Genomic DNA, 9,072 nt, shown 5'->3' on the forward strand with positions numbered 1-9,072 from the left:
CCAGCCGGCAGCAGCTGGTGAGCCTGTCACTGGGGAGACCCTGCTGCCTTTCCCTTCTCTGTGTCAAGTTTCCATCTCCCAGTAGCACTCTCTGCTTTGGCTTTTCACATGGCTCAGGGATCCAGCACGGAGAAGTAACTGGTTTTGGTGGAGATACCACTGGTGCTGGCTCAGAGCAGCCCGAGTGTCTGCAGGGCATTTCATCCATCCCATCACCCTTCCCTCCCTGCCTTGCTTCCACCCCTCCTCTGAGCCCATCAGTTTTGTCAAGAGCACCTAAAATAGCAGTGGCTCAGAGATCTGCACATGGTTCAGTGGCAGATGGTGGGTTCTGCCCTCCACGAAGCACAGCCTGGCCGCGAGCCAGTTGTCCTGACCCTCCAGGCTGCACTCCTGGAGGGCACGGGCTGCCTGCTGTGGCCAGACCACTGGTGCAGGTTCCAGGAGCAGAGAACAGGCAGATGCCAGTGAAAAATCTGGGGGTCCCTGCACGTGTCTGCAGGCAGCAGACGCTGCTGGCTCCCTGGGATTGCCTGCACCACACCCTGCTTTCAGCCAGAAGCCACCTCCTGGAGTCTCAAATCTTTCCATCTAAAATTGGTGGGACACTTCAGCATCAAATAAAGAGATCTGGAGGTATCTCAGGCAGCTCCTCCCAGCCCTGTAGTGCCAGGAGGGTGACTTGCAGGGAGGCACCTCTTCCCCAGAGCAGACCTGTCCTACCCCAGGAAGATGTGGAGGCAGGGACATGGCTAATCCAGGCTCAGGGGCAACTGAACAATGCAGAAGTAGAGCAATGCCACCATGGAGGAATAGTAAAGGAGCGACTGTCAGAAGCAGTATTTGAGGCTGGGGCTGGTCAGGGATTGCCACGAGGCTGTGGCATCGCTCATCCTCCTCCCAGGGCCATAGAGGATGTTAAAATATTCTGGGCTAATGACCAAAAGGGTGAGACACTGACTGAACCCCACAGACTCCAGGTCTCCCTTAGGGCTGAGGTGAAGCACATCCTGCACCACTGAGCCTGTGCAGCAGGTCCCATGGTGGGACTTGTGCACAAGGAGAGGTCTGGACCTGGGGACCACCATCCCCACACAGTCTACGGCAGCAAGGGGCTCACGAAGGCAAAGCCAACCTCCTGGAGGTGACCCAGGGCAAGACATACCTGTCTTGGTTGCGACAAGCTGCAGGTTTGCATCCCCCACCACCACATGGAAAGATGCTGAAACCGCAACAGGGAAAAGAAAGGTTTGGGGCAAACAAGCGAAAATGCTAGCCATTTCCTGCACAGCACCTCCAGATGGAGCCTTACCTATCTTCTCTTACCATCGAGTACTCACTACAGGTCTTCCTGGATCCACCCTTTGTCCTATGCTTCAGCTCCCAGCACCTACACAAACATACAGGCTCGGTGAGAGACAGCCACTTGGCAGGAGTGAGAGCTGTGGGCAGTCACCATAAATGCCTCCGATGGACACTGAACATCCTTAAAAAACTGGGGAATTGCACCCCAGTGTAATGCTGGCCCTTGAAAACCAGTCCTAGGTGCCAACTCTGTGTAATTCAAGTGGCCTGTGCTGTTGTGTCCCTTTCATAAGCTACTCTTTAAATTCCCCACCTTGCAATGTACTGGGATTTTGGAGAGGCTTGAAAAGTAAATGTGAATACAGATACGGTAATAGGCTTGGAAAATCAAGCGAGAACAAGAGGATGCAGGACACTGGAGAGAAGCAGCTGGCACAGACCCACTTTGTCTTCCCAGGGCTGTTTCACCAGGCTGTTGGAGAACTGGTGGTGGACCAGGCGCTGCTCGTCCTTGAGCTGCTTCATCACCCCCAGTCCTTCTCCCACAGTTATAGGCTGAGAGAATTAAGTTTTTTGCCAGCCTGCACGGGAACCCCAAGACAGAGCAGGACCAGCAGCTCCAGGGTGCTCAACAAGAACAGGGTGGGCAAGGAGGGCTCTACCCAGAGGGCAGGACGGGGTCCCTAAGCCAAAGGAGTGGTGTCAGGGGCTTGGCTGCTGAAATGAGGACGTGTAAAATCTGAGGAAGAGGATTTTTGTCAGTGGTGGGAGCAGTCCTGGGAGAGGACTGAATTGAAGTTGCTGCTTTGTGACGGCAGAGAGTCGGCGGCCACGGCTGTCAGCACTAACGCTGGAGGGCTTATCCCTGCAGCCCACCACAAGCATTGCTCAGCCCAGCCACGTCCATCTGTCCATCCTGTCCTCCCAGAGGTGGATGTCTCTGACAGGCACTCTGCAGAGAAAAAACAAAAAACCAGGCTCTCCCCAGCTCAGTGCCCCTCCTGGCTCCCTGGGATGTGTGTGCAAGAAATTTCAAAGAGGCTGCAAATCTGCTCCTCCCAGGAAGGAGCAATGTGTTGCCACCCTCTCACAGACATGTGTTGTCCCCATGACAGCTCTCCTCCGCGGGCACTGCTCTGCTCAAAGGACATAGGCAGGGAGGTGAGAGCCGGTGTAAGCTGCGGTTATGAGCACCTCTAGACCCCCTCACCACTGAGGGTGCTTCACCACCCTGCCTGTTGCCCTCAACAGGCTGTGGAACCAGCCCGGGTGGCCTGGAAGGTGAAGGAGAGGTGGTGGGGTGCTTTCAGGGAGCAGCTGAAGACAGTGGCAGGAGAGCAGGGGACAAGGGTAAAGCATGGAAAAACAGGGCACGTGAGCTACAAGTACTCTCAGGGGCACTTTCCTTCAGGACAGTGTCTCAGTGCTCATTGCAAGCAAAGCTTTGCCGAGGGAGCTGTCACAGGTCCCTCTTTTGTGCCTTCTCCTGGACATATGTAGACATAAGCTGAGGCTGCTGCCGTCTTGTCTGTGGGGGCCCTGCTGCACCGCACGCTCTTTCTCCAGCCATCGTGTCCCCACAAAGCCTGTAGAAGCAGGTGGTCCTCAGTGCTGCGGTCCTCTGTCGCGCTTGGCTGAAACCCACCACGGCTGCAGGAGGGGAAGAGCGAAGCAGGACAGGTACCGGCTGTGGGGGTATGCTGCCTACGACTGCGTTGCCCGAGCCCTTGCTGGCAAAAGAGGCGAGAGGCTTGGAAATGTGTTGGAAAGCTGTACCATAACATTTCAGTGTTTTATGTACAGCGTTTGTTGGTGAAATCTGCTGCTTAGAGATATTTCGCCGCCTGGAAATTTCACAGGATCCAGCAGGGCTGGCGGAAGGGACCTCCAGGTCCTCCCATCCAGCATCATGTTCAGAGTGGGGCTGTCACCCGTCACAGATCAGGTTGTCCATAGCACTGTGTTCCCCTCAGGCCCCGCCAGAGAATGTGGTGTGTTCTTGCTGTGCATGGCTGGGGTCCTTCCAGCCTCTCCTGATCACAGTTGCCTTCTGCTGCCTTCCCCCCAGCAGCATCAGCCACCGGGGCTCCCCGCACAGGTAATCCCAGGCCACTGCGAACACACACGTCTGGCGTGTGGGCAAATGACCTGCAGGCTGGAGAGGTGAGATCTGAGCTCCTGGCTCAGGCATGGGAGCAGGACTCTGAAAGGACAAGGGAAACTGAGGCAGGGAGCAGCACTGAGGAGCCTAATGCTGCACTTCAGGCAGGATGTCTCTTACCCCAGCAAGGCCTGAAAGAGGCTGCGCTGGGAACCACGAGCCATGTCTGTGCTATTCCCGTAAGTATCATAGTGTTGATAAAGAAGTGAACAGAAATCAAAGTGCCTGGAACAGTGAGGATGCAGGGAGGAAGGTCAGGTGTTGGTAAGAGCAAGGGGTGTTTTTTTTGGCATGGTGAGAAAACGTACAGAGATGTGCCCATGGCCAGAGGAGGGGTCACGCACTATCAAGTCTCATCCTGTTTTCATCTCTCTGAGCAGAGAAGACAAAGATTTTGCTAGAGCTTTTTTTTTTTTCCTTTTGCTTTGAAAAGCTTATACTCGATAAGTCATTGCCTCTAGTTATGAAAAGCTCTTTTCCACACCAGGCACAACTTGCCCAGGCTTCCTATTTTGGCTCAGACCTACCTTGGCTCCCCTGTGCTCTCAGCTCATCTCAGTTCCTCTTCCTGCCTCAGCTCTTCCCAAGTGTCTCAGCCCCATCCTAGTTCACCCAAATCTGTCCTAGTTGCCCTCCTTTCCCCACCATCCATCCCTGCATTCTCTCTTGAAGAGCCCCATCTCTTGCACAAGATGCTCCTGTACCACGCTAACACCTCCCAGCAGGGCTCAGCAATGGAAAAGCACCAATGGAGCCGGCAGGACTCGTCGCTCCTCCGGAGCATCTGGAGTCAAGGAGGCTCTCAAGACCCCACAGAGCCCAGAGATTTCCAGGTGCCCCAGGTTCTCTCCTTCCAATACCACAGCAGAGTCACATCGAAGAGCACAGCCTTTTGTTTAGGTCCTGTTTGAAGGTTACTGCTAATTTTTGGTGTGTATATATCAGTGTTTGGCTTGTGCTCATTCACAGAATAAATGCTCATTGCATTGCTCTTAAATGATTGCAGACCTCCAATTTTAATCTTTTATTCATAATCTTCCTCCAGCTCAGACACAAGAAACCCCATGTAAATTCAAAACCCGCGAGAATTAAAGATTTCGTAAGTGCTTGCTGACCCTTCGCTGGCAGGTCTGAATGTGAGAGAAATAAAGGAATTGTAATGAGGAACCTCGTCTTTTGATAACAGGTTTAGAGGAGCCCAGAACTAAAAGGGTTTTCATCTCTCCCTGCTGCGTGTGCCTGTGGGATGGGCTCAGTCCCACTGGGCAGCACTTACACAGCAGTGTAAGCCTGCTGCTCCTGCCTCTCCGTCGTCTCCTGCATCTCCTCTGCACTGAGAGGTGGAAGCTCACATGGTGCCCTTGGAGCATGCCCTGCCTGTCTTGCAGACATCAGTCCCCAAGTTCATACCCAAACGGCCTCTGCCACCCCACGCTCCCTCAGCTCCTGTCCACGCAGGAACAACACTGCTCATCATGCTCTGCAGCGCATGCGCCGCTCCCCCTCGATACACCCAGTTAATTTGCACCTTCTCTGTGTTTGGCAAGGGCGCAGATTGCTCCGTGTTATCTGCTGAATGCCACCGCACCCACACCTTCTGTCCCACAGCCCAGCAGTTTTCTGGACGGCTTTGTGGGAGGAAGATGGGAAGCGGGGAAGGAAATGAAAGAAATGATGAGTAGTAAGAAATCCATATAAGTGAAAGACTCTGTGGTCAGGAAGACATCAGTGAGTGCCTGGGAACAATTTCACCTCTTTCAGCATCAGCAAAATGAAAATCTCTAACGTGCCATGGATGGAAGTCTAGATCAACAGGTTTCAATGCCTTTACCCTTTTTGCAAGCTTTCTATGTGGTGTGCAACCCCTGAGGCTTTCTTAAGTCAGTAAAAAAAAGGTGTTTGGTTTCTTTTTTTACTTACAAGAATAAGCAGCACGGTGTGTAAGGGAAGTTTTGCCAGCTTTGCATGCAGAAATCCTTCTGGCACCTGCAGGTGGTCTGCGATTCCCTTCTGGAAGGACCAGCATAAGCAGGAGATGCAGCAACTGTGCACTGGGCTTTCCCAAGACACAACTGCCAGGAGTTTCCATGCAGGAAATTTGAAAGGGTCTGTTGTTTGTCTGGATATTGTGGACGTTTGACAGCCTGCTCAGAAGAGCAGGTGTAATTGGGCCTGGGTTGCTGGATGAGGGACCCATAAACTGCCATGGGTGCAGAGAGCCAAGGGTCCTGCTCACGTTCTGCACAGCAAAACCGTGCAACCCGGGCTACGCCGGTGGTGGTGGGGTGGGTCACAGGTCCCTGAGGAGCTGGGCTGTGTGTGTCTGGGGATCTCCTGGTGCTCCCCTCAGAGTGAGATGCTTTGGGTTATATCCCATGGAGTTTTCCCACTCAGGGCAGCAGGCTCGGATGGAGACCTCATAACGAGAGACCTGCGTTTGTGCTCTGAAGCCTGTCCATGCTCCCAGCCCCTGCGGCAGAAGTCGGGGTTGCTGCGGTCCTGACTCATCCCTCCCCGAGTCCAGGTCGTTTGAGGTAGGGAGACCCTGCCCTGATTGCAGAGCAGGCACTTCTGCCAGCCTCTGCTCGTCCGGGAATGAACTGTGTGCTATCTCGCACCTTCATGGTGGTTTCCAAGACGTGACCTATGGGATACTTCAAAACTCATAAGTTCTTCAAAAGAACTTAACCCGTAACCCTTCCAAGGGTTAAAACAGCAGCTATGGATGATATTTCTATCTTGCATCAGGTTATCCTGAGTAATTTGCTTGGACATGATGCTAAACGACTGTGCTAAAAGCAGAGAGAGAAGGTGGTTTGGGAATACAGCTTTCCTTGGCAGACTAAGCTGGTATGTGACCAGACAGGAATCACATCAGCACATAGGAAGCAGAGTTCTCCATCTGTTAACACTGCCCACTGAGTGCATCTGACCCTGCAAGCCCACGTGGCGCTGGCACGAGCCGAGCGTGGGTGCGGAGCTGAGACGGGTGGCTCCATGCAGGGCTCTGCAGGTGCCCTGCAAGTCCAGACTGCCACCTCCAGGCACACAAGGCTCGCAGAGCCTCGCTTGCTAACGACACAGCCAAACTTGGCTTCGGAGATGACTTATTGGTAGCCTGGGGTAATATTGTGTGTGACTAGAAAAGAAAAGCTGTTTTACCAGGGAAAGACCAGCTCCCAACGGTGCAAACTGGAAAAAAAAGTTTCTTGGGGGACATTTAAGAAGGTGTGAAAATCCTGAGGGCTATTTCGATACATGAAGGGGTTTCTTTGCTGTCATACATAAGCCAGAGTTTCCATCACCTCTCCTCAGATGGAAGAGTTTGCCTCTTGACCAGATCTTTTCCCTGGACAGGTTCCCTAAGTCCTCTCCACAAGGGGCTTGCTGCCGAGCCAGTTCCTCTCTCAGCCCGCAGGATCCCTGAGAGCCAGCCCTGTCCCCCAGCCAGCCACTGCCTGCAGTGGGTCTCAGTTTTGGGAGCATGGAGCCGTGCACAAGGTCTGGAAACACGGCTCTGTGTCCCGGAGAACAGCCCTCGATGACTCGCCCTTACCAGGACTGCACTTTCATGGCAATTTCTTTCAGACAGGAAGAAATGACACGTTAAAAACGACACAACCCTGCCTCGTCTTCTCGGGCGTTGTGAGTGGGGCGACGCCCTGGGCATGGTCCTCTCAGTCTCTCACAAAGTGATGCTGTAGTAGCTGTGGAGCCGCTCCGGACACAGGCCCCCACCCACACGGAGCAATGCACACAGCACCCGGGTGCATCGGCCCCTGCCCCGGCACCAGCACCCCCCATCCTTCCACGGATCACTGCTGGCTTTGGGACCGAGAAATTTAAGAAAACTTTGTACATTTTGCACAACGTGGATACTGGCTTTATTCATAACTGAAACGAACTAGTGAAATGTGGGTCCTCGGTGAACACTGCATTTCCAGGCTGCCCCACTGTGCCCAGTGCCAGCAGCGTACCGTGGGCGAGGTGTGACATGGTTGCTGTCCCTCTCTTCATGCTGGGGTGAGGGTCTGAGCAGAACCTGCACAGCTGTGTGCACTGGACATGTGTGTGGAAGGAGCAGGATGAGGTGACCTTCAGAGGTCCCTGTCAACCATATTTCTTGAGGTCTCTGGCAGATGAAGGAACCAGCAAACTAGAAAGGTGGAACATGATGCCCAAGGATGTGTTTGGGAGGCGGTGGGGAAGGAAAGGAGGTGGGTCTGGGACAAGGACAGGTGAGGAGCAACAGGCATCCTGCAGTCGTGATGTGGGTGGTAGTGATGGGAAATGCAAATACTGAAATGGGGTATGTAAGGGCGAACGCAGAGCGCCGGGTTTGTGAGCCCAACCCTCAGCGCTGGGGAGACTGCCCAGGAGCAGCTTGCCCAGCCAGCGGGCTGGTGCTTCAGGAAAGGGGCACCAGAGAGAATGGTGGGAGGAGGGGACCGGGGGAAGGATGGTCTGGACGGGGCTGGCAGGATGACGATAGCTGTAGAGCCTGGGCTGGCCTTTCCTCACAGCCGGGGTGCGGAGCAGGGCTGCGCTGCCTGGGGATGGTCACCTCCATCTCTGAAGGGCTGCAAAGGCTGGGGGCATGTGTGCGGGCAGTGACGGATAGAGCCGACCCCACCCTGTGCAGTGGTGCCCTTTTGGGTTTTATGGAAAGAAAAATATTCCTGCAAATGCTGGTGTTGTCTTTGTCCCTGCAGCTCATGCAGGTAAATCCTTCACTGGAGGGCAGCTGGAACGACAGCTAAATGCCTACAAGAAGGGTTTTGCAAGCCCACCTACGAGATACTTCAGCTCAGACTGCAGGGGATGAGGGTTGAGGTTCTACTGGGGTTTTTTTGGTTTTTTTTAACAATTCCTGAAGTTCCAGGAGAGGGTAAGCCTAGATCTGGGAAAACCTGCAGAAGACCCCCAAGGTTCAGAGGAACCTCTGCACAGAAGATCTTCTGTGCTTGCATGATCTCCTGCCCTACACAGCAGTGACTTGGTGGTTTGGTGAGGGGCTTCTCCCAGCCCACAGCACAGCGACCACCCTGCAGGGAACCTATGAACGATCAGCCTCTTGTCCCTTCCCTGAGCGCTCGGGCCAATCCCAGTGACACTCCTGCTCCCCAGGGAAGCATCCTTCAGGTGTGGGAGACTTTCTGGAGTGGAGTAAGGTGGTGGCTAGCTGGGCATCCCTGTGCTGGCCCCGCTGTGCCTGTGAAGCAGCCATGGGGGCCCCCATGCTCTCTGCAGGTGGTGAAGCAGCTCGCTGCAGCACAGGGACAATAACAGGCAAGGAGATAGCCCATGGGAAGAAGGAGTTTTATTGTCCCGGAGGAGGTGCACACTCTGAACATAAAAGGCAAACCCTGTCCCACCATGCCCGCAGCCGGGAGCAGCCCAGCGACCCTGCGCTGCAGGATACGACCCATGAACCACCTGGGAAGGGTCCCTCTGCTTCAGATCCTGCAGCCCGCATGACCAGGGTTGCCCAGCAAACCCCAAGGACACAGGTCTGTGGCACTGGCCTCATCTCTGCTCTCCCCAATTTGTCCAGGATGGACTCACCCTCTGGAGAGTCCCAAACGCTGGGAAGAGAGGACACGGCC

Source organism: Phaethon lepturus, unplaced genomic scaffold, assembly GCF_000687285.1.
Source record: "Phaethon lepturus isolate BGI_N335 unplaced genomic scaffold, ASM68728v1 scaffold24241, whole genome shotgun sequence".
In the NCBI taxonomy this organism is placed as follows: Eukaryota; Metazoa; Chordata; class Aves; order Phaethontiformes; family Phaethontidae; genus Phaethon; species Phaethon lepturus.